This window comes from Triticum dicoccoides, chromosome 4A (assembly GCF_002162155.2).
Source record: "Triticum dicoccoides isolate Atlit2015 ecotype Zavitan chromosome 4A, WEW_v2.0, whole genome shotgun sequence".
Lineage (NCBI taxonomy): Eukaryota > Viridiplantae > Streptophyta > Magnoliopsida > Poales > Poaceae > Triticum > Triticum dicoccoides.
Genome location: NC_041386.1, coordinates 208,588,653 through 208,594,472, shown reverse-complemented (window position 1 = coordinate 208,594,472; position 5,820 = coordinate 208,588,653).

Genomic DNA, 5,820 nt, shown 5'->3' with positions numbered 1-5,820 from the left:
CACAGAAGGAGTTAAACCTCAGACAAAGGAGATGGTTGGAGCTCATCAAGGATTATGATATGAGATTGCATTACCATCCCGGAAAGGCTAATGTAGTAGCTGACGCATTAAGCCGTAAGAGCCATGTCAATACATTAATGACGGGAGAAATACCAAGGGAGTTAGCAGAAAATCTTCGTGAACTATGTTTGGAAATAGTTCCGAGAGGCTATGTAGCAGCATTGGAGATTCAGTCAACTTTGATGGATAGAATCAGAGAAGCTCAGAAGACTGACAAAGAGATTGCCTCCATTAAGGAGAAACTTAGCAAAGGAAAAACTAAGGGATTTCGTGAGGATGAGCACGATACCCTATGGTTTGAAGACCGCGTTTACGTGCCCAATGACCTGGAGATCAGGAAGTTGATACTGCAAGAAGCACACGACTCACCGTATTCAATTCACCCAGGAAATACCAAGATGTACTTGGATCCGAAGGATATTTTCTGGTGGACCGGAATGAAGAAGGATATTACGGAGTATGTAGCAGTTTGTGATGTATGTCAGAGAGTAAAGGCAGAGCATCAGAAGCCAGCAGGATTGTTACAACCATTGCCGATACCCGAATGTAAGTGGGATAAGCTAGGCATGGATTTTATCATAGGATTACCCAGGACTTGTTCAGGCTATGACTCGATTTGGGTTGTAGTCGATCGATTGACGAAAGTAGCTCATTTCATCCCAGTAAAGACCACTTACACCAGTGCTAAGTTGGCAAAGATATACATGACCAGGATCGTATGTTTGCATGGAGTTCCAAGGAGTATCGTATCAGATAGAGGAACCCAGTTTACCTCAAAGTTCTGGAAGCAGTTGCACGAAACCTTGGGAACCAGGCTAGAATTCAGTACAGCTTTTCATCCACAGACAGATGGACAGACCGAGAGAGTCAATCAGATTTTGGAGGATATGCTGCGAGCTTGTGCGCTAGATTATGGATCTAGTTGGGACGATAATTTGCCATATGCAGAGTTCTCTTACAACAACAGTTACCAAACCAGTTTGAAGATGGCCCCTTTCGAAGCTTTGTACGGAAGGAGGTGCAGGACACCGTTATCGTGGGACGAAGTTGGAGACCGCTAGTTTTTTGGACCTGACTTGATTAAAGAGTCTAAACAGAAGGTGAAATTGATTCGCGAAAGGCTCAAGATAGCCCAGTCCAGGTAGAAAAGTTATGCAGATTCTAAATGCAAGGAGACAGTTTACGAAGTCGGAGATAGAGCTTATCTTCGAGTATCTCCACTTCGGGGAACAAAGCGTTTTGGAGTTAAAGGGAAGTTAGCACCACGATTTGTAGGACCATATCGAGTTTTGGAGCGTATGGGAGAAGTGGCCTACAAGTTGGAATTGCCGGAAGGATTGTCAGGAGTTCATGATGTGTTCCACGTTTCCCAGTTGAAGAAGTGTCACGCGGAGATGGCTGACATGCCATTGAGAGACACAGTGCCATTGGAAACTATTCAGTTGGATAACGATTTGACCTACGAGGAGAAACCAGTTAAGATCCTCGAGTTTGCCAGCCGAGTTACCCGCAGCAAGGTTATCAAGTTTTGCAAGGTTCAGTGGAGCCACCACACAGAGGATGAAGCCACCTGGGAACGAGAGGAAGATTTGCTCAAGGACCACCCTCACCTATTTTCTAGCCAACCCGAATCTCGAGGGCGAGATTCATCTTAAGGGGTGTAGGTTTGTAACATCCCAAAATTTCAATTTGTAATGTTATACATTAGATCATCATTGCATATCATATTTTACTTTGCATTTTGGTTGATCCTAGAAATTCTACGCAACTCAATGACCCACGGAGAGAGTTGGGGATTTCGTTATTTTCATATTTGAGTTTTCTCAAATTTTGAGAATAGGATCATTTGATTTTATTTATTTTATCATCAATTATTTCTATTACAAAAATATGAGAGAGGGAATAAAATGACTTTCCCAAAATAAAGAAATATTGAGGATTTAATAATAAAATCAAATAAGATTTTATTTCGGAGTTTTTCGGTGTTTTATTTGAATTTAGGAAAAATGTGCGTTTTTCAAAATTGCATTTTGGTCCCAAATAAATGTTCACCTTCTGCGGCTTGATTTTAGAAACCCGTGAAAATTTATTTTGGAATTTTTGGAGTCCGTTTAGTATTTATTTTTATTTTTCTTCTACGCGTAATTTAAAAAAAACGCGCACCGACCTACGGGCCGTATCCGACCGGGACACCGGCCGGGGCAGGCTTTATAAGCCGGGGCAGCCCACCCAGGCAAACCCTAGCCGCCCCAGCCCCAAGCCGCCGCCGCCCCGCCGCGCCGCCGGACGCCGCCCGAGGTTCGCCGCCGCCTCGAAATCCGCGCCGTTTTTTTTTGAAAAACCGTTCAGTTCTTCCGTCGGTTTTTCCATCGGTTTTTTAGATTCGGTTTTTTTAAATAGATCAGTTTTTCTGGTTTATTTAAATAGTGAGTGTTCGTCGGTTCGTTCGTTCTAGCGAACGTTCATCGTTTTTCTTTTTCTTGGATTAAATCCGCGATTTTTCTGATCGCGATTCCTGATCCGATTTTCGTTTTAGTATAACTTTTCGCTCGTTTATCGGAATCAGGCGATTCAAGCGCCTGGAGTTTCGTCTCGAAACCCTCTATCCGTTTAACCAACTTAAACAAGATTTTTCTACTGTAAAATTTGCCCTAGATCCAGATTAGTAGAACAAAGTTGTTTTCTTTCGCCGTTTGACTTTCGTTGCTTCGTTCGATTTGATTCTTTTTGCCAACCGGAGGTCTTAAGTTAAACCTTCTGGTTAGATCTCTTATTTGAGTTTTACCCGTGCATTAGATGAGTACTTATTGTATGCTTGTTTGTTTGTCTGCGATAGAATACCCGGAGTGCGCCGCCTGTTACTTCGAATCTCTAGGTTTCGCGGATCATCAACAAGGCAAGTAGCACTTTGATCATACCTTTCCTACTACCCAGTTTTATTGCATTAGATCAATCCTCACACATTGCATGATTAGGATCTAATTAAATTGTGGGATGGGAAGTAGTTGAGGTAGTACCTATTACCTATTTATTATCAAACCTTTGGGAGTTACTTCTACGTTTGCTTATTATGCCATGCTATGCTAGTAGACGTGGATTGGGTGAGTGATATCCATGACAGATGTGAGTTTTGTTAATTAATGGTATATCTAAGGTGGCAACTTAAACACACATCTGGGTGGATTGTGGCACCTGGGTATTCCAGGACTTGCCTGTTTTCTTTTGGACCGCCACCCAGGCTCAAAGGGATCATGAGACTATTCATACTAGAAACTTCCGTGTGCAGCCACAAGCTATTATGGGCTCTAGCATAGTTGACTAAGTTGTGCGAACTCTTACAGTGGTAGACTAGCAGATGTAGGGGATGTAGGTGGTACGGTCTACCTGATCGTAAGGTGCTAGCGCTTCTGAAAGACTATGACTCGGTCATCCGTCTTCTCAAACACCATGTAGTGCGAGAAACCAAATGGAGGCAATCGAGTCTTGTGGGGAAAAGTGCGCAAACCTTTGCAGAGTGTAATAAACTAATCATGGTTAGCAGTGTCCCCGGTTATGGACATCTTGAGTATCTAGTACCTGGATTATCATGTGAATCTCAACATGTTACTCTAAATTAATTTTGTTGGGTTATGTTTAATGATGATGCTTAATTGGGATTGAGAATGCTGTCAACCATTCTCAATGTTTAACAACTACCATGATAGTTAAATAAATCTATTCCTTTGAAGTAGGGAAAAATTGGCTTTACGCAAAACTGTAACCATATAGCTTTCCACCGGCCAAATATGCATATAGTATAGATGTTTCATTCCATTACTCTCTATGTGTTACATTGCCAGCATATTCCATGTGCTGACCCGTTTCGGGCTGCAATGTTAATGTTGCAGACTTTTCAGATGATGATTAAGGAGTTTTTAGGTCGTGGTTCTATACTCAGTGATGCCGTTGGAGTTGATGGACTCACTTATCTTCCAAGCCTTCCACTGTTATCATTATTAGATGGCCTTAAGCCATATTTATTGTAATAAGTTCTCTTTTGAGACACTCGATGTAATAAGTGTGTGATTGCTACTCTGCTATAAATCCTCCAAGTACTGCATGGTGTCAGCATTACTGATCCAGGGATGACACCGGAGCACAGAGATCAGACTGTTTGAGGTCTGGTCGCTACACCGACGTTGAGTGCCAGGATTTTAAGAACTTCCTCAAGGACAAAACAGTGAAATTCGTTACTGTAGACTTTAAGAACAACAGGGATGTCCTGCGTTGGATAGGTCTTGTTGTAGGCAACCCCTTCGACCTCCAGAAGAACCAGCTGGTGTCCTCTTGTCAGCCTTCAATGCTGACCCTGGCAGGAGCCATGGTTCATCCTTCGTACCGTAAACTGGAGAAACCTCCATACACGTTTCATCATCATGCATGGCAGCGGAATGTACTAGATATAAACCACATCCACTATGTTGCAATGGATGGCTACCTTTGCTTCAATATCTACAAGGGTTGGATGAAGAGCAACAGCCAAGTGTGCGGTTCAAGCAAAGAAGTATCGGCCAACAGGAAGAGGGACAAGGACGAAGTTGAGGACGTGGATGAGGACTCCAAGTAAGGTGGCAGTGTCGTTGCTCATGGTGGTTCTAATGCAGTGTCTACCGGAATAGTTGCAAAGTTTAATTTTAGGTGTGCTTAATTTAATTTGAGGTGTGTGTTGTGCTGAGCCCCCAGCAGAACTATGTTATGTTTCTTCTCGTTACTTTAACTCTTCAGTACATACATACTAGTATTTCTTACATTTCATCTTTTAGTTGGTATAGTACTACCACTCGTTTCTTCACATTATATATGTACAATATATATGGACAACATCATATAGCCAGCAGTTTAGTTGTCAAAGAATTTCAGGGTGCTTAGTTTTGTCAAAGAATTCCAGGATGCTTAGAGGGTGCTTGGATCCAAGGGACTTATTTTAGTCTGACTAAAAATAGTCTCTTTCAGAGGCTAAAGTTCCAAGCACCCCTGACTAAAGAGGGGCTAAAACTAGTCTTGAGACTAAATTTTTTTAGTCAGTGGTACCCCTACTAAAATGTGGATAAGTCCTCTCCCTACTCATTTAACTCCTCTCCTTTAACACAGACGAGTTCTGGATTGGAGGGTTTGGAGGATAATAAATGCTCACTAACCTGATTTTAGCCTTTTTAGTATTTGTCTCCAAGCATGGGTGAGGCTACCATGTTTTAGTCCCACTACTTTTAGTCATGGGACTAAAATGTATCCAAGCACCCTCGTAATTTTATTTGAGGGGTGGGTTGTGCTGGACACCATTATTGTGACTAGCCTTTTTAATAGTACTATATGCATAATTTGGTGACGAGCGCTCTCTATATGTACCACCTTTTTTTAATTTCAAGTTTTGCTTCATGGCGCAATCCATCGATACTACTGCTGTACAAAAGTATACATTTTTTAAAAGGCTAGAGGGCGGGGCAGTCTAGCTTGTTCGGTTTCACGAGAGGCGAGAGCCTTTGTGATTTGACGGCTCATTACTGCTGGAAGGCAGGGCCTTGTGATTTGAGTGCTCATATAAATGCGCCGACGACCTGATCGAGGAGGAGAAAAGAACCGTGTGGTATACTCAAGTTTTCCACTGGAGTAGTACTGCGACGGAGGAGCACGAAACACGGCAGCCCAGTGCCATATGGCGATAAAAAATGATCTAATTTTGCTAGTCATCTCATTGTTAGCATTGTTCTATTCATTCCCTAA